This window comes from Dipodomys merriami, unplaced genomic scaffold, assembly GCF_024711535.1.
Source record: "Dipodomys merriami isolate MVZ:Mamm:240054 unplaced genomic scaffold, mDipMer1.0.p SCAF_45, whole genome shotgun sequence".
Lineage (NCBI taxonomy): Eukaryota > Metazoa > Chordata > Mammalia > Rodentia > Heteromyidae > Dipodomys > Dipodomys merriami.
The window spans coordinates 1749311-1767805 of record NW_027206013.1 but is presented as its reverse complement, the minus strand read 5'-3'; the positions used below and the strand labels follow the sequence as shown (position 1 = coordinate 1767805).

The 18495-nt window shown below is 49.1% G+C and overlaps 1 protein-coding gene across 3 annotated transcripts in view; it reads right to left on the bottom strand.

Annotated features, from left to right (window-relative positions):
* Hic2 (HIC ZBTB transcriptional repressor 2) overlaps positions 1-6789 on the bottom strand; it is a 49805-nt gene extending 43016 nt beyond the window's left edge. For all 3 annotated transcript variants that reach the window (XR_011366450.1, XM_069994277.1, XM_069994276.1), the window contains exon 1: positions 6622-6789. The gene's annotated coding sequence lies outside the window, so the exon portion shown is untranslated. The remainder of the gene's footprint in view (positions 1-6621) is intronic.
* Positions 6790-18495: the final 11706 nt, after the last annotated feature.

Below are 18495 nucleotides of genomic sequence, written 5' to 3'. Positions count from 1 at the left end.
GATGTATAAAGTACCACAGGCTGGGCTTGGGCTAAGGGCTCAAAATGAGTACTCACCCAACACTTCTGATACTATCTTCCTAGCATTGTCAGAAACTCCAAGAGAACCTACCTTAGTTCTCAAGCACACTCATCAGATAAAAAAACCATCAGGGGCTGGGAAGGTGGCCCAGTGGTAGAGTGCTTGCCTTGCATGCATGAGGCCCTGGGTTCGATTCCTCAGCACCACATAAGCAAAAAGCCGGAAGTGGCGCTGTGGCTCAAGTGGTAGAGTGCTAGCCTTGAGCTGAAGAGCTGAGGGACAGAACCCAGGCCCAGAGTTCAGGCCCCACAACCGGACCCAAAAAAAGAAAGAAAAAAAAACCATCAGCTGCCTTCGGCATTAAATCCTGAATAGGGCTAAGGTGAAGAGGCAAGAGGGCTAAAGTGGTATCTATTCCTAAGACAGCTTGCTTCCAAGACAGGATCCCTTGGGCCCACCTTCCAAATTTACCAAAGTGCCCAGAGCAAAAGATCACAAAAAAGGCCCATATCCCTACCACATCCTTCCTTTTCAGCCCCTATCCACCAGGCTTCTCTCCCATTTTTTTTTTCTTTTTTCTTTTGTCAGTGGTGGGGCTTGAACTGGAGGCCTGGGTGCTATCCCTGAGCTTCTTTTACTCAAGGCTAGCATTCCACCATTTGGAGCTAAGGCACTACTTCCAGTTTTTTTGTAGTTAATTGGAGAAAAAATATGGACTTTTTTGCCTGGGCTAGCTTTGAATCAATCCTCAGATCTCAGCCTCCTGAGTAGCTAGAATTACAGGTGTGAGTGACCAGCGCCTGGCTAACAAATGCGATTATAGTACAAACTATAATGCTCTGTCCCAGCAAAGGTGACCAAACTGAAATGAAGCTTGGCCTCTCACACCCTTTCATAGTCCCTTCTCCTCTTCCCTGTCTATTATTAGTGACTTCAGATACCTTGCCCTTATAATGCAGCCCAGGAAAACAACCTCAAGGACCAAGATCCCTCCCTGGCAGGAATATCCAGATCAGAGGAAAAGAATAAGCAGCAGTCTCAGGCACCCAACTAGCCAGTCACTTCAATTATGGTTCCAGTGGGCTTGTCAGGGTGCCACCAAGAAGCCAAACTTCAGAATGTAAACAGAAAAGCAAACCAAAGGCAGGTATTGGCAGTTCATGCTTATAATCCTAGCTACTAAGGAGTCTGAGAGCTGAGGACCATAGTTCAATACCTGCCTAGACAAACGAGATATTCTCATCTCCCATGAACCACCAAAAAGTCAAAGTGGAGCTATGACTCAGGTACAGAGCAATAAAGCAAAGCAAAAAGCCCACTTTTGCTATGTGCCTGATATTCTTCTGCTAACAAAAGAGAATCTATCTAATATTTTGTCCATTGTTTCAGCAGGCAACTGCTGACCCCACTGGACAATCAGAGCCAAGCAGATATCATCAGCACCCCCATTACACACTGGCCTACTCAGCTTCATCGGCTTACTATTCACCACTTGCTTGACTTGGTTGGTTACCAAGAAAAATATAGCACCTACTTGAGTAATGGTTCTCAAACTTAGCTACACATCTGATTCACTGTAGGAAAACAAGGTAGCTGAGCCCACCTAGGAAATGTACTGGGCTCCTAGAAAGTCAGATTATACAGCCCAAGGTTTCATCCCAGGAAGCAGAGGGGAAAGCACTGAACGTACAGCCTGTGCTCATCATTAAAAAAAAAAAATACCTATTATGTCCACACAAGGGCAGAACACAGAAGTTCCCAGGCCCTGATCTTGAGTCTCATTTATGAGAACTCACCAAGAGCTTACCTTTTTCCAAGACAGCAAAGTAAAGAAGCTGCAAAGGCCACAGGTTTAGGGTTAAAAGCCCTCCTCCTTAAAGAGTACAAAACTAGGTGAATAGGCCAATGAAACTCTGTTGAAATAGAGGCCAACAGGCCAGTGTTGGAATAGGAGCAGGCCCTCCCCACACCTGGAAGAGAATCCACTCTCCCAGAGGTAGATTTATTCCCAAGGAATAAAGCCCAAGGTCCCTGAACAACATAGGAAACTCAACAATGGTGTCTGTGACAGAGCTAATGGTCCTTACATTTCCAGGACAGGACAATTCCCATCTGGAAGCACCCACTTCACTTCACTTCCTTGGTCACTCTGGGAACACCCACAAGATAGACAGGGAGGGAGCTGACATTGTGGCTTAGTGATAGAGTGCTTGCCTAGCAGGCATGAAACCCTGGGTTCCATTCCTCAGTACTACATAAACAGATAAGGCTGGAAGTGGTGCTATGGCTCAAGTGGTAGAGTGCTAGCCTTGAGCACAGAGAGGCTCAAAGACAGTGCCCAGGCCCCCTTAGTTCAAGCTCCAGGACCCGCAAAAAAAAAAAAAAAAAAAAAAGATAGGGAGACCAAGCAGAATAGCAAACCTTTCCATACCCTACTCATCTACACCCTCTTCACAGCCCAAAGTACAAAGTAGCTCACTTTCTTTTTTTTTTATTTTTCTTTGGGGGGTCCGGTCGTGGGGCCTGAACTCTGGGCCTGGGTGCTTTCCCTCAGCTCTTCAGCTCAAGGCTAGCGCTCTACCACTTGAGCCACAGCGCCACTTCCGGCTTTTTTCTTTTTGCTTATGTGGTGCTGAGGAATCGAACCCAGGGCCTCTGGCTTACAAGGCAAGCGCTCTACCACTGAGCCACCTTCCCAGCCCCGTAGCTCACTTTCAAACAGGAAACAAACACCTACTACAAGCTGCTATCTCAAAAAAAAAAAAAAAAAAAAAAGCAAGCAAGATTCTTAGGAAGACAGAGGGCTGACCCACCCCTACTCATCTAGGAAGTTAGAAGAATCTAATCTCCAAATCCCAGTCCCCTCTTAACTCAAAGTCACACTCCCTACCCCTAACCAAAGGGTTAGGTTATCAAAGAGAAGGTAGTCATAAGAAGTTCCATCAGGCCTAGCAGCCTTCTTCAACATCCCATGGTCACTCTCTTCATTCAGTCCAGTCATGCCCTCCCAGAGCCTTTCCCTGAGGGTTGGGGTAGGGCCTAGGACCAGCTCCCTTATCAAGCTCACTTGGGGACCCTACCCCCAGACCACTTGCTTTTCTTGCTTTTGAGATTCCCAGTTAACTCTGGGCTCAAGGTGAGCAGTCTCTCCTTAGGGCGCGCGCACACACGCACACGCGCATACACACACACACACACACACACACACACACACTCTCTCTCTCTCTCTCTCTCTCTCTCTCTCTCTCTCTCTCTCTTTCAAACCTCCAACTGCAACCCAGCATGGCATCCACAGCTCAATTCTGGCCCACAATAGGCCCCTCCCATACCACATGGCTGTGCCAGCCTTTATCACTTGTCTTACAATCATTTGTTTGCCTGTCTGTCTTCACTAGGCTGAGCTCTGGAAGACAGAGACACATGGATGTTAACTCCAGTTTAGTTACTACACACTAAGGTAGGGAGTTAGTCACTGTTCACGGTTGAGACTGAATCTTGAAGAGTAAATAGCAGAGCCAGTCACACTCCAGACTTCCTGATACAGTACAGTCTTCCTATCACTGCTCTGCAGGGGTCTGCTCAGCCTGGCTCCAAGGAACCAAAAGGGGAGGAACCTGATTACTTCTTCAAGGGTAGAAGCTAACTGTCAGGCTGGCAGGAACAGACTAAGAAGTTCCATCACCCTTCTAAAGATCAGTTTGGAGGAGGAGGGGGCAGTGGCCCTTAGCCCCAGGGACAAGAGCAAGTATGGGGTGGGGCCCCACAGCTCAAGGTCAACAGACCAAGCAAAAAGGGCAAAGCCACAGGTCCCCTGGGTAAACTGAACTTTATTCCTTCCTCACTCCTCTTAACTTTTCAGAACTGCCCAGCCAGCCATTCTCCAGGGCCTAGCTGCTGATTTAAAGGCACCCTCCACCCCCTACCCTACCCCATGCCCTCAGAGCTGATCCTGATAGACAATAAGGACTCATAGGAAGACAGCAGGCTCCACAGTTCAATAATGCAAAACCCTGTTGCTCTGAGTCCACAACAGCTGACTTCAAGTGGATTGGAGGCTGTACTTATTAACAAAATGAGAAATCTGATCTATGGAAAGAAAACACTGCATGAGGATTAATCCAGGACTGCAGCTTGTGGAGAAGACTGGGCTGCTGGCCAAGACCAGAGAACGAAGACAGAATCGTGCCTACCTGTCCCCAGAGCAGTTACTGCACAGCAGGACAAGACACATCACCTCTGCTCCACCTGCACCTCTTCTCCTACCAGCAATTACAGCAATCATTTTGGTTTTGCTTAATTAAAGACCCAGTTCCCTCAGGCTGTGTCTTCCTCAACGCAGAGCCAGCATCCAGAAGGAGATTTTTCTTTTCAGGAATCACTCATAAAAGCTCAGTGACTAATCTACAAGCCCCAACAACTGGCAGGAAAGCACTACACAGAGCAATTCTGGGCACAAGGCTGCATTCAGGTCAAACAGCCAGAGAAGCTATGGTGTAGCCACTCCACAACACCCCAAAACTCACATGCAAGAGACCAAGAGCCAAAAGAAACCAGACCAACTTTCTCAAGCAAGGCAGGCAGGCAGAGGTTTTGTTTTTTTTGTTTTTGTTTTTTTGTTTTTTTTTTTTTGGGTCCGGTCGTGGGGCCTGAACTCTGGGCCTGGGCGCTGTCCCTCAGCAATTCTGCTCAAGGCTAGGTCTCTACCACTTGAGCCACAGCGCCACTTCCGGCTTTTTCTGTTTATGTGGTGCTGAGGAATAGAACCCAGGGCCTCATGCATGCAAGGCAAGCGCTCTACCACTGAGCCACCTTCCCAGCCCCCAGGCAGAGGTTTGAAAACTTCTTCCTAGCCCTGTAGGAACCCAGAGATTTCCATTAAAAATCTCAAACTGCACATTTGCAGGCATGGTAACCTACTCTTCAGAACCCTGGGCCACAGGCAGTTCAACCCACTCCCTCCCAATATTAGCCTCCTATCCTCTTTGGTGTGGAGAGCCTCCTACACCAGCAATCTCACCATACAGCTTTGTCTCCAGAGGCCAGCCTGAGGCTGGCCCATCTGCTTTTTTTCAGACTACTCCAGCAATCCTGCTCCGTGGAGCATACACTCTCTCCTTGAGCTGAAGCAACTAAGCTGCCACATGGCCTGCACTCCTCAAAGTATCTTATTGATGATTAGGGAGTCCAGATACTGGCAGATGGGAACGGAAGGCAAATCAGGAAGCCAAGAAGCAATAAATGCTAGATCCAGAAATGTCTTAGTTTTGTATGACCCAACTCCATCCCTCCCTTTGTGGTCCCTAGTAGGGAGCCCCAAGTTCAGCTTAAAAGCTGAGGCCCTCCACTAGGACAAGGAGCACAGCAATCCCCACAGTCAACAATCCACCGCCACAGGATTCCTACCCGCAAGGCTCTGCCCCTCCCCCCCCACATATGTCAGAGGGGTGGCCTCTCTGGGTTACACCCCTCCTGCTGTTGGGGGTTGAGAGGCTTGGAACACAGCTTTCCAGATGTGTCAGTTCCTACTAGAAAAGGCACTGGTGACTGAGGAGTAGAAGACAAGATTTTTTTTTTTTCCTTTAAACTTCAACATTGCTTTTCTGGTCAGGGTCAGCATCAGGCTAGGGCTGTCCCCAGGCAGTCCCAAACTGTTCTGGGTGGGGCCGCTGGGAGCATTATCAGGCTCCATTCCCTCTGGTACGTAAGTCACTGCCCACCCCTCCCAGGGAGAAGCATTTTCCCCCAAACACACTCAAGCCTGTGTGAATATGAACCATCTTGAAAGATAAACAGAGTGACAAGCTGAGGCCCCTTCAGCCCCCTCCCTCAGCCAGCCTATCCCCTCCCCCTGCCAACCGACACCCCCCCCCCCCACACACACACACTTCCCTCCAAGCCCATCTCTCTTCCTGCCCAGCGCCAGCCTTACAGGAGAGATCTGGGGGCAGGGCAGCGAGCCCACCAGCTGCAGAGCCTGGCCCTCTAGGTTCGGGCCCCTCCAAGCCCGACCCTGACGCTGTTCCTTCTCCGTCAGGTCTTCCCGAGGTGAAAGGGGCAAGAGGACAAGGGACCGCAAACGGTACAGGATCGCGCAGTTCTGGAAATCGCCAAAACGTCCGGCGTGGGGCGGCCGCGGGCGCACAGCCGTTTGCATAATGGGAGCCCTGCCCGCCTGTCAGGCAGCGGAGCTCGCCGGACGCAGTTCGGATTAGATTGCTAATGAAAAGGCACAAAGAGCCGGCGCCCGCTAGCCCGCCGACCCCTGCTCCGCAGGCCCGCGCCCAGGCCTGGCGCGGCCCCGGGGGCTTTGTGCCCTGGGTCCCCAGCTGCTACTGCCGCCGCTGCCACGGCGGCTGCTTCTGCGGCCGCCTGCGCCCCGCCGGGCACCCGGGCCACAAAGCCTGGGCCAGCTGGGGGTCCCGCGTGCGCCCCCGCCCAGGCCCGACGGCGGCGCGCGCGCGCCCTCCACACGCGCAGCTCTCCGGTCGCCCAAGCGCACGCGCGCCCACGCCCCTCTCCCCGGGGGCGCGCCCGACCCCGCGGCCCCCGTTAGTGTCCCCCCCCACACACACGCCCCAAACACTCCTAGCTGCCCCTCACCTCATGTGCGTCGGCGGCGGCTCTTCGCCCGCCCGCCGGCCGGCCCTGCCAGCGGCCCTTCGTCCTCGGCGCCCGGCCCGCGCCGCCCACGTCCGCCCCGTCCGCTCGCCGCTGGCCTGGCTCGGCTCCCCGCCCAGCGCGCCCCGAGCGCCTCTCACAGCCGCCCGCCCGGCGCCATCTTGGAAGCTTGTGACGTCGGCGCCGCCCGCTCACCCCTGACCCACATCTGAATGGGCGAGCGGTGGGGCGGGGATAGGGGTGGGTCCATCTGGGGGCGGGGCCTAGGGGACAGGGCGGAGCCTGCCGAGCGGTCCGAACGCCGGGGCGGGGCGGGGCGGGGCGGGACTGGGGGGGGCGCGGGTCAGCGCCGTGGGGGAGGGGTGCGCGAGAGGAGCCCCGACCCCGACTGCCCAATAAGACCCCAATACCGGCACTAGAGTAAGACAGTGACATCGCCCCCTCCCCCGTGAAACTGGGACCGCGCAGTCCGTGGCACAGAGTCCCTATGGACCCCTCCCACAGGCCCACACTCAGCCCCTAAAACTGAAGGTTAGACACCCCCCACCTTTGAGCCTGACCCTGACCCTAAGGGGGCCCCCTTTCTGAAGTCTCTAGAAGTCTGCTCCCCACCTCTCCGACACTTTCACATCCCCAGATCCCCGTCCCTGCAAAAGCCTCAGTCTCTAAAGCTCAGCTCCCAAGGGTTGCAGTCTCTGAAGTCTGGCTTCCAGGACCGCTTGTGCTCGTTGTACAAGGGGAACCTCATAACCCCTCACCTAATACCCCCTAGTGTCCCCACTCCCTCACCTCTACAAGTCCGCCCTACCTGCTCCTAGGGCACAGAGGTCCGGAGCACGCTTCCTCAGCCAGCCCCTTCCGGTGACCACAGCCCCTCGCAGGCCCCAGGGGTCAAGTGGCGCGCCCAAGCTGGCCCACTGGGACCCAAGGCTTGTGGCATTCATTCAGATAGCCTTCTGAAGGGTTGTGGCTGGCCGTGAGTCCACTTCTCAGAAGTTACTTAACTGACTTCCCTCTACTTTGAACGCCAAACAAAGGGACACACCACTAGTGAGGTCTGAGAAGTTCAGAAAAGCCCCACAACTGCTTAAATAGAGAAACTGTGACCTCACCCCAGTTAAGCTCCAAACTCAGTTCAATAACGCTTTAAACGGCTAATTGTGCAGCCATTCTTTCTTAATCCATACATAAACTTAATGTAATCTTTGCAGGACATTTCTTAGACTTAACAAAATTCTAAGTTCGCCTGGACAAATAGCCAAAAACAACTGTCATTCTCCCTGCCCTTGGGAACAAAATACAGAAATGAAGGTGGAGGGGCTGGGAAGGTGGCTCAGTGGTAGTAGCATGCTTGCTTGCCTTGCTTGCCTGAGGCCCTGGGTTCGATTCCTCAGCACCACATAAGCAGAAAAAGCTAGAAGTGGCGCTGTGGCTCAAGTGGTAGAGTGCTGAAGAGCTAAAGAGCTGAAGGACAGTGCCCAGGCCCAGAGTTCAGGCCCCACAACTGACGAAAAAAAAAAAAAGAAAGAAAGAAAGAAAGAAAATTTCAAACATCATGAAGAAAAGCATTTCATAAATTGAGCTCAGCAAAGGACTCACTACTTGAAAGGACTTTTGAAAAAAGTTAGCAGTCTTTTAACTAGAAAGAAAGAAAAGAAAGAGAAAAAGAGAGAAAGGAAGGAAGGAAAAGAAAAGAAAGGAAAGAAAATTATAAGAGGATCCTAAAATTCATATGGAAGCCCCCAGCCCCCCCCACACACACACACAAAAAAGACCTTGAATAGCTAAGGCTATCCTGAGCGAAAAGAGCAATGCTAGAGGCATCAAAATACCTGATTTCTAATTAAAACTACAAGAGTCATGTAAGGAAAAGAATGCCAATGGCACAGAAATACACAATACACCAATGGAAATAGAAAAGAGAACTTAGAAATAAGTCTGTGCAACTACAGCCATCTGGTTTTTTACAAAGGTACCAAAAACATGTTTAAGAAAAGATTGGGGGGGGGCTGGGAAGATGGCTCAGTGGTAGAATGCCTCACATGCATGAGGCCCTGGGTTCGATTCCTCAGCACCACATAAACAGAAAAGGCCAGGGGCTGGGAAGGTGGCTCAGTGGTAGAGCACTTGCCTTGCATGCATGAGGCCCTGGGTTCGATTCCTCAGCACCACATAAGAAAAAAGTAAAAAGCTGGAAGTGGTGCTGTGGCTCAAGTGGTAGAGCGCTAGCCGTGAGCTCGACCGAACCCAAAAAAAAAAAAAAAAAAAAATTCAAAGGAAGGGCTGGGAGTGCTTGCCTAGCATGCATGAAGCCCTGGGTTCAATTCCTCTGTACCATACAAGCAGAAAAAGCAGTGCTGTGGCTCAAGTGGTAGAGTGCTGGCTATGAGGAAAAGAAGCTCAGGGACAGCACTCAGGCTCTGAGTTCAAGCCCCAAGACTGGAGGGGGGGAAAGGAAAGGAGAGGAGAGGAGAAGAGAGGAGAGAAAGAAGGAAGGAAGGAAGGAAAAGAAGGAGGAAGAGAAAGAAGAAAAAGGAACAACAATCTAATCAAAGAATAAGCAGGTAGGTGAACTAAATAACATATGAATGGTCAATAAATATGTGAAAAATATTCAAACCTCTATTAGGGAAATGCAAATGACAACTACACTGAGATTTCAACTGGGCAATCAGAATGGAGATCATTTAGCAAACAATAAGAAATACTGAGGAGGAAGCAGGAATGTCATTTGCAAAGAATGGATGAAAATAGAGATCTTCCTGTTAAAGCAATTTGAGCCAGACTCAGAAAGACAAATATCTATTTTCTCTCATATACAGAGAATTAAGACTTAAGAAAAGACAAAGAGCCTGGCACTGGTGTCTAGCTACTCAGGATTATGGTTCAAAGCAAGCTGGGCAGGAAAAAGGTTGGTGAGATGCTTATCTTCAATTAACTACCAGAATGCCAAAATAGTGCTGTGGCTCAAAGTGGCAGAACACTAACTGAGCGAAAGAAAGAAAGAAAGAAAGAAAGAAAGAAAGAAAGAAAGAAAGAAAGAAAGAAAGAAAGAAAGAAAGAAAGAAAGAAAGAAAGAAAGAAAGAGAGAGAGAGGGTGGGAGGGAGGGAGGGAGGGAAGGAAGAAAGGAGGGAGGGAGAGAGGGAGGGAGGGAGGGAGAAAGAAAGTAGCCAACCAGTGGCTTATGCCTCAATCCTGGTTACTCAGAAGACCAAGAGGATCCCAATTCAAAGCCAGCTCAGGCAAGAAAGCCCATGAGACCCAAATTTCCAATTAATTATCCAAAAATCTGCAGCCATTGGGTTGGGAATGTGGTTTAATGCTAGAGAGCTTGCCTAGCATGCCTGAAGCCCTGGGTTCAATTCCTCAGTACCACATAAAAAGAAAAGGCTGGAAGTGGTGCTGTAGCTAAAGTGGTAGAGTGCTAGCCTTGAGCACAGAGAGGCTCAGGGACAGCACCCAAGCCCTGAGTTCAAGACTCAGGACTGGGGAAAAAAAATCTGGAAGTGATCTGGACGTTGGTGGCTTATGCCTGTAATCCTAGATACTCAGGAGGCTGAGATCTGAGGATTGTGTTTCAAAATTTAGCCCAGATAGGAAATTTTGTGAAACTAGGAGATTCATCTCCGATTAGTCAGAACAACTGGTAGTAAAGCTGTGGCTCAAGAGGTAGAGCGTCTGCCTTGAGTGAAAAAGCTAATTAATGGTGCCCAGGCTCTGAGTTCAAACTACTTTACTGGCACATAAAAAGTCAGAGTCTGGCATGGCAATGAACATGCAGCTCAAGTGGTAGAGTGCTAGTCTTGAGCTGAAGAACTGAGGGACAGTGCCCAGGCCCAGAGTTCAGGCCCCACAGCTGACCAAAAAAAATATTTTTCAGAAAATAGAAACATGGGTTTTGTGGTGCTAGTGGTGTGTGTGTGTGTATGTGTGTGTTTTTGCTTTTGGATGTTTTGAGGGAATTTTTGGTCTTTTTAGGGGGGACAAAAGGAAGGTAAGAAATGGAGGGAGGAAAGGAGAACAAATGCAGTCATGATATTAAGCATACACTATGTGGAAAATGAACTATGCAACTTTAGCATCTATTTTTCCCTTTCTGTCCATTTTTCTCTGTCTGTTTCTCTCTCACACTCTTCCTTTCTAGCTTTCCACTCTTCTCTTTCAAGAGAAAGTCTACTCAAATCTTGGTTGCCTACTTGGCTCCTCAAATTAGCAAGGAATTCTATTTACATATGTATTTACTATTTAGTATAGTGCTGGGGATTGACTTCAAGGCCTTGCATATGCTAGATAAATGCTTTACCACTTGAACCCATTTTTCAGCTCACAGCCACAGTGCTTTATAACACATTTGTTATTCCTCATAGCTACTTAGGAGAAGATGCTGTATTTCAATTTTTTTAATGAGAAAAGTGAGGCTCAGCGTTAAGCCACAATCCATCTTAAAACCTAGCTGCTGCTGTGTGCCAGTGGCTCACACCTGTAATCCTAGCTACTCAGGAGGCTGAGATCTGAAGATCATGGTTCAAAGCCAGCTCAGGCAGGAAAATCCATGAAACTCTTATCTCCAATAAACCACCAGAAAACCGGAAGTGGCATTGTAGCTCAAATGGTAGAGCACTCGCCTTGAGTTGAAGAGCTGAGGGACAGTGCTCAGACCCAGAGTTCAAGCCCCACGACCAACCAAAAAAACAAACAACAACAACAAAAAAAAAACGTAGCTGCCATTAGGCACCAGTGGCTCATGAGTGCTATTCTTGACATTCAGGAGGCTGAGTTCTAAAAATCACAGGTGAAAGCCAGCCAAGGCAGGAGAATCCATGACCCCTCATGTGTTTGTGTGTGTGTGTGTGTGTTTGTATGTTTGTAGGTACTGTCCCTGAGATAAGGACTTAGGGACTTTCCTGCTTAGTCTGGCTTTGAATTGTGATCCTCAGATCTCAGCCTCCTGAGTAGTTAGGATTACAGACACTCAAGCCATTCTCTTAAAAAATAAAAGTTCCGAGCCAGGTGCCGGTGGCTCACGCCTGTAATCGTACTATTCAGGAAACTGAGATCTGAGGATCATGGTTCAAAGCCAGCCCAGGCAGAAAAGTCCGTGAGACTCTGATCACCAATAAACCACTAGAAAACTGGAAGTGGCGCTGTGGCTCAAGAGGTAGAGCGCTGGCTTTGCGCTGAAGAGTGCAAGGACAGTGCCTAGGCCCAGAGTTCAGGCCCTATGACTGACCCAAAAAAAAAAAAAAAAAAATTTCTGGGGCTGGGAATGTGGCTCATACATGCACGAGGCCCTGGGTTCAATTCCTCAGCACTACATTAGCAGAAAAAAGCTGAAAATGGCGCTATGGCTCAAGTGGTAGAGTGTTAGCCTTGAGCTGAAGAGCTGAGGGACAGGGCCCAGGCCCATGTTCAGGCCCCATGACCAACAAAAAAAAGAAAAAGAAAAGAAAAGAAAGAAAAGTTCTACCAAGTGCTAGTGGCTCACACCTATGAGCCTAGCTACTCAGAAGGCTGAGATCTGAGGATCATGGTCCAAAGCCAGCCTGGGCAGGAAATTCCGTGAGACACTTACCTCCAATAAACCACCAGAAAACCAGAAGTGGCGCTGTGGCTCAGGTGGTATAGTGCTAGCCTTGAGCTGAAGAGCTGAGGGACAGTGCTCTGGCCCGAGGGACAGTGCTCTGGCCCGGAGTTCAAGTCCATGACTGGAAGAAAAAAAAGAAAGAAAGAAAGAGAGAGAGAGAGGGAGAAAGAGAGAGAGAGAGAAAAAAGAGAGAGAAAAGTTCCTTGTTATGCATATTATGCATGTTTCCTGTAGCAACTGCCTAGTGAGGAATGGCTCCTCTCCCTCACTGCCCATTTTTCTGTTCCTTTGCCACCTCGTAGCTTCACAAACAACCAGACATGAGCCCAGAGGAGACTACATGCTCATTCAATTAATAGTGATTGTCACCAAGGGTGAGATGGGTACCATGATAACAGTCATGGGACAACAAAGGAATGATGTAGGATGCTTTATGGGGACAGGAAAATTAACCAACCAATGGTCTGGGAGACAAGGAAGGGGCCTAGCCCTCTGCCTACCATTTAATCTTTTTTTTTTTTTTTGGGGGGGGGTCCAGTCGTGGGGCCTGAACTCTGGGCCTGGGCGCTGTCCCTCTGAGCCACATTCCCAGCCCCGCCTGTTCTGTTTTGTTTTTTGTTTTTTGTGTTTGGGTCCGGTCCTGGGGCCTAAAATCTGGGCCTGGGCGCTGTCCCTCAGCTCTTCAGCTCAAGGCTAGTGCTCTACTACTTGAGCCACAGCGCCACTTCCCGCTTTTTTTCTTTTTGCTTATGTGGTGCTGAGGAATCGAACCCAGGGCCTCGAGCATGCAAGGCAAGTGCTCTACCACTGAGCTATCCCAGCACCTGTTCTGTTTTTAATCACAGTACTGGAGCTTGAATTTAGAGCCAAGATGTTCTCTCTTGTTACTTTGTTAAAAGCTAGCATTCCACCATTTGAGCCACAGATCTACTTCTAGCTGCTGCTGCCAGTGGCAGCAGCTTCTTCCTCTTCTTCTTCCTCTTCTTCTTCTCCTCCTCTTCTTTTTTTTTTTTTTTTGGGGGGGGGGTCTGGTCATTGGGCCTGAATTCTGGGCCTGGGTGCTGTCCCTCAGCGCTTCAGCTCAAGGCTAGCACTCTACCACTTGAGCCACAGTACCACTTCTGGCTTTTTTTTTTTATGCTTATGTGGTGCTGAGGAATCATATCCAGGGCCTCAAGCATGCAAGGCAAGCGCTCTACCACTGAGCCACCTTCCCAGCCCTCCTTCTGTTTTTGTTTTTGTTTTTGTTTGGTTCCGGGTTGTGGGCCTGAACTCTGGGCCTGGGCGCTGTCCCTCAGCTCTTCAGCTCAAGGCTAGCACTCTACCACTTGAGCCACAGCGCCACTTCCAGCTTTTTTCTGTTTTTTTGCTTATGTGGTGCTGAGGAATTGAACCCAGGGCCTCATACATGCAAGGCAAGCACTTTACCACTGAGCCACCTTCCCAGTCCCATTAAAGTTAATCTTTTTTTTTTTTTTTTGCTGGTCGTGGGGCCTGAACTCTGGGCCTGGGCTGTGTCCCTCAGCTCTTCAGCTCAAGGCTAGCGCTCTACCACTAGAGCCACAGCACTATCTCCCCAGCCCTCGCCCTCGCCTTCGCCCTCCCTCTCCTCCTCCTCCTTCTTCTCCTTCTCCTTTTTTTTTTTGTGTGTGTGTAGGGAGTGGTGCCTTTCCTGGGGCTTGAACACTTCAAGGCCTGGGTATTGTTCCTGCACTTCTTTTTTTTTTTTTTTTTGGGTCTGGGTGTGGGGCCTGAACTCTGGGCCTGGGCACTGTCCCTCAGCTCTTCAGCTCAAGGCTAGCGCTCTACCACTTGAGCCACAGCGCCATTCCGGCTTTTTTCTTTTTGCTTATGTGGTGCTGAGGAATCAAACCCAGGGCCTCATGCATGCAAGGCAAGCGCTCTACCACTGAGCCACCTTCCCAGCCCCTGTTCCTGCACTCCTTTTGCTCAAGGCTGGCATTCTACTACTTGAACAACAGGTCCACTTATAGCTTTTTTGGTAGTTCATTGGTGATCAGAGTCTCACAGACTTTCCTCCCTCAGCTCTCATCAAATCATGTTCCTCAGATCTCAGTTTCCTGAGTAGCTAGGAGTACAAGCCTGAGTCATACAGGGCTGGGAATGTGGCTTAGTGGTAGAGTGCTTGCTTAGCATGCATAAAGCCCTGATTTTGATTCCTCGGTACCACATAAACAGAAAAAGCCACAAGTGGTACTGTGGCTCAAGTGGTAGAGTGCTAGCCTTGAGCAAATGAAGCTCAGGGACAGTGCCTAATGCCCTGAGTTCAAGCCCCAAGACTGGCAAAAAAAAAAAAAAAAGACTCATAGATTTTTCCTGTTTGTGTTGGCTTTGAACTAATCCTCAGATCTCAGCCTCATGAGTAGCTAGGAATATTAGGCATGAACCATCAGCACCTGGCTCTAGCTGTTTTTTCTAAAGCAGCAGCTCTCACTTTCCACCTTGTCTTTTGATTTCCTTATTAGTCCTTGAAGCACTGCTTTTGACCTCATTAGTCTATGTACTTCATGACTCTTTCTAACCTTACTAGACTGAGCTTTGTGCAGGTCAGGATTGTTCTTTTTTCTTTACTATTGTAGCCTAGGAAGGCAGCTTCATGATTGATATGATTTTGGTGCACATGTGAGTTGACAAGTAAGAACCAAAGGACAAACATTAGTGGGTGGTAAAGGGAGGCCAGACAGGGAAATAGCACACTCAAAGTCCTAAAGGCAGAAAGGGCTTTAGGGGGCACCCAGAGATTGTTTGCCAGAGCTGGTGTCAACCACGCAAACATGAGTTCTAATGAGAGTTTAATGGGATGCTTTAGCAACTCAGAATCCAGGGGCCTTTATCCCAGATACTGCCAAAGAACTCTAAGCAGGCAGAGTATGAGCATATATGCAATGGAGCTATGCAGAGAAACAAAATCCATCAGTAACCCAGGGGTAAGAAAAGCAATATAAGCCAGGTACTGGTGGCTTCAACCTGTAATCCAAGCTACTCAGGAGGCTGAGATCTGAGGATCGCAGTTCAAAGCCAGGAAAGTCCATGAGACTCTTATCTCAAACTACTCAAAAAAGGGGTAACTGGTGCTGTGGGTCAAGTGGTAGAGCACTCACCTTGAGCAAAAAAGCTCAGGGACAGCATTTAGGTCCTGGGTTCAAGCTCTACTACCAAAGGGAGGGAATACAAAAGAAAGGCAAGATAGTCTTGGATCGCTAGCCAAGAACTGCAGGCAATGGTATGATCACCAGACAGACAGGCCTAGATGGGTGAAAGTTTCTCTAGTTATAGTTAGCCAAGACAAGCAGGACATGTTGGCCAGCACCTATAGTTCCTGCTAGGGAGCTTTGGCTATTCAGAGAAGCTAGATCACTTAAAGCCAATTTTGTTTTCTCTTGTCTATGTATGCTAATGCCAGGGTTTAAATTCAGGGCCTTAAGTTTTTTTTTTGTTTGTTTTTTGTTTTGGTTGGTCATGGGCCTGAACTCTGGGCCTGAGTGCTGTTCCTCAGCTCTTCAAGGTAAGCACTCTACTGCTAGAGCCACAGTGCCACTTCCAGTTTTCTGGTGGTTAATTGGAGATAACAGTTTTATGGACTTTCCTATCCCAGCTGGCTTTGGACCTCAATCTTCAGATCTCAGCCTCCTGAGTAGCTATGATTACAGGTGTGAGCAATCAATGTCTGGCTTGCCCTTAAGCTTTGTTCAGCTTTCTTGCTCACTGCTAGCTCTCTACCACTTGAACCACACTTCCAGTCTGATACTTTGCTAGTTAATTAGAGATTGAATCAAGGGAACTCCATCTGCCTGGGCTGTCTTTAAACTGTATTCCTCAATCTCTTAAGTAACTAGGATTACAGGCATGAGCTACCAATGCCTAGGACCAGGTTCCTGTTTTTTTGTTTTTGTTTTTGTTTTTTTGTTGGTTGTGGGGCCCGAACTCTGGGCCTGGGCGCTGGCCCTCAGCTCTTCAGCTCAACGCTAGCGCTCTACCACATGAGTCACAAGACTACTTCCAGCTTTTTCTGCTTATATGGTGCTGAGGAATCAAACCCAGGGCCTCATGAATGCAAGGCAAGCACTCTACCACTGAGCCACCTTCCCAGCCCCCCAGGTTCCTGTTTGAGGTAAGCCTGAGCAGCACTACAAGTCCCAACCAAAAAAGAAAAGAAGAGACCCAGACAAGAACATTAGCAAAGCCAGACACCAGTGGCACACACCTGTACTCTAGCTACTCAGGAACTTAAGAGATGAGGATCATGGTTGGTTGAAAGCCAGCCCAAGCCGGGCGCCAGTGGCTCACGCCTGTAATCCTAGCTACTCAGGAGGCTGAGATCTGAGGATCACAGTTCAAAGCCAGCCCTGGCAGGAAAGTCCGTGAGACTCTTATCTCCAATAAACCACTAGAAAACCAGAAGTGGTGCTGTGGCTCAAGCTAGAGCGCTCGCCTTGAGCTGAAGAGCGCAGGGACAGCGCCCAGGCCCAGAGTTCAAGCCCCACAACTGACAAAAAGAAAAAAAAAGAGGGCTGGGAAGTGGCTCAGTGGTAGAGCGCTTGCCTTGCATACTCGAGGCCCTGGGTTCGATTCCTTAGCACCACATAAGCAAAAAGAAAAAAGCGGGAAGTGGTGCTGTGGCTCAAGTGGTAGAGTGCTAGCCTTGAGCTGAAGAGCTGAGGGACAGCGTCCAGGCCCAGAGTTCAGGCCCCACGACTGGACCCAAAAAAAAAAAAAAAAAAAAAAAAAAAGAAAGCCAGCCCAGCCAGGAAAGCCCATGAGACTCTTTTTTTTTTTTTTTTTGGGTTGGTTGTGGGGCTTGAACTCTGGGCTTGGGTGCTGTCTCTGAGCTCTTCAGCTCAAGGCAAGCGTTCTACCGCTTGAGCCACAGTGCCACTTCCGGTTTTCTAGTAGTTTATTGGAGATAAAGAGTCTCCTGGACTTTCCTGCCCAAGCTGGCTTTGAATTGTGATCCTCAGATCTCAGCCTCCAGAGTAGCTTAGGATTACAGGCGTGAGTCACCTGCACCTGGCTCCTATAAGATTCTTATCTCCAATTAACCACCAAAAAGCTAGAAGTAGAGAGTGCTATCCTTGAGCAGATAAAGCTCAGGGACAGCACCCAGGCCCTAAGCACCAAGCCCCAGGACATCTATATATCTCTATATATGATGAAATAAAATGTCTATGTTCTACCCTCCTTCCCCTGCCCCTTTTGCTCATAAATTCTCTCATTTATGTCCTATCTTCCTCAGGCCTGTACCTCTTGCCTCCACCAATAGATTGGCAGGGTCTATTCTAGGATCTATTCTATTTATTTGCAGAATAATGAGGCATTTCCCCTGGCCCAGGGGAAAGAATAGGTAAAAGGTGGGAGAAAGTTGTTCCTCTTGAGGACTGAGAATGTGACTTAGTGGTAGAGTGCTTGCCTAGCATGCATGAAGCCCTAGGTTTGAATCCTCAGTACCAGACAAACAGAAAAAGCCAGAAGCAGCACTGTGGCTCAAGTAGTAGAGTGCTAGCCTTGAGCAAAAGCAGCTCAGGGACAGTGCCCAGGCTCTGAGTTCAAGTCCCAAGACTGGGGGAAAAAAAAAACAACATTGTTCCTCTGAGATGGGAAGATGAAGATGATGACTGGCAGGTTTGTGTTTCAGGAGGAGCTCTTGGAGAAACAATTGATTAGGAACATAAATCCTAGCCTTGTCACTGATTGGCAGGCTATCCTAGAACTGACCTATGGGTCTCAGGTTTCCCACCTGTGAAATGGGGCTCATAGCCATAGCTACTCCATTGGCTGTGTAAGTATAAAATAATCCCACAGACAGGGCAGGCAGATGCTCAGCAGTGCCTCAGGAAATTTTGGAGCAAAAGAGAACTGGGTGGGGGGGGGGGAAGGAGGAGGGAAAACAGGAATAAAATTAAGCAATGCCTAGTTTCCTTAGCCAGGTTGCTCACCAGTAAGTGAGGAGCTCAGGGAACCAGATCCTTCTTCAATCTAAGCTAGTAAACATGGTCTTTGGGGCAACAGAACCTCTTGATGGCTCTAGCTTTGGCTTTACAGGACAGGAAGCTGACCACAGGTGCCTACAACAATAACATGAAATGTCCAAATTCTGATTTTTCCAGTATTTTCTGAGTACCTTCCTCCATCATCAAAGTCCAGTAGGGCCTCTTCTGGAAGTGGGGGAGGGGGCTATCTCCCTCATGACCAGGACACCAGGAAGCCCCCAGGGCTGACACTGAAGCCACTAGTCACAATCACGAGGGCGGCT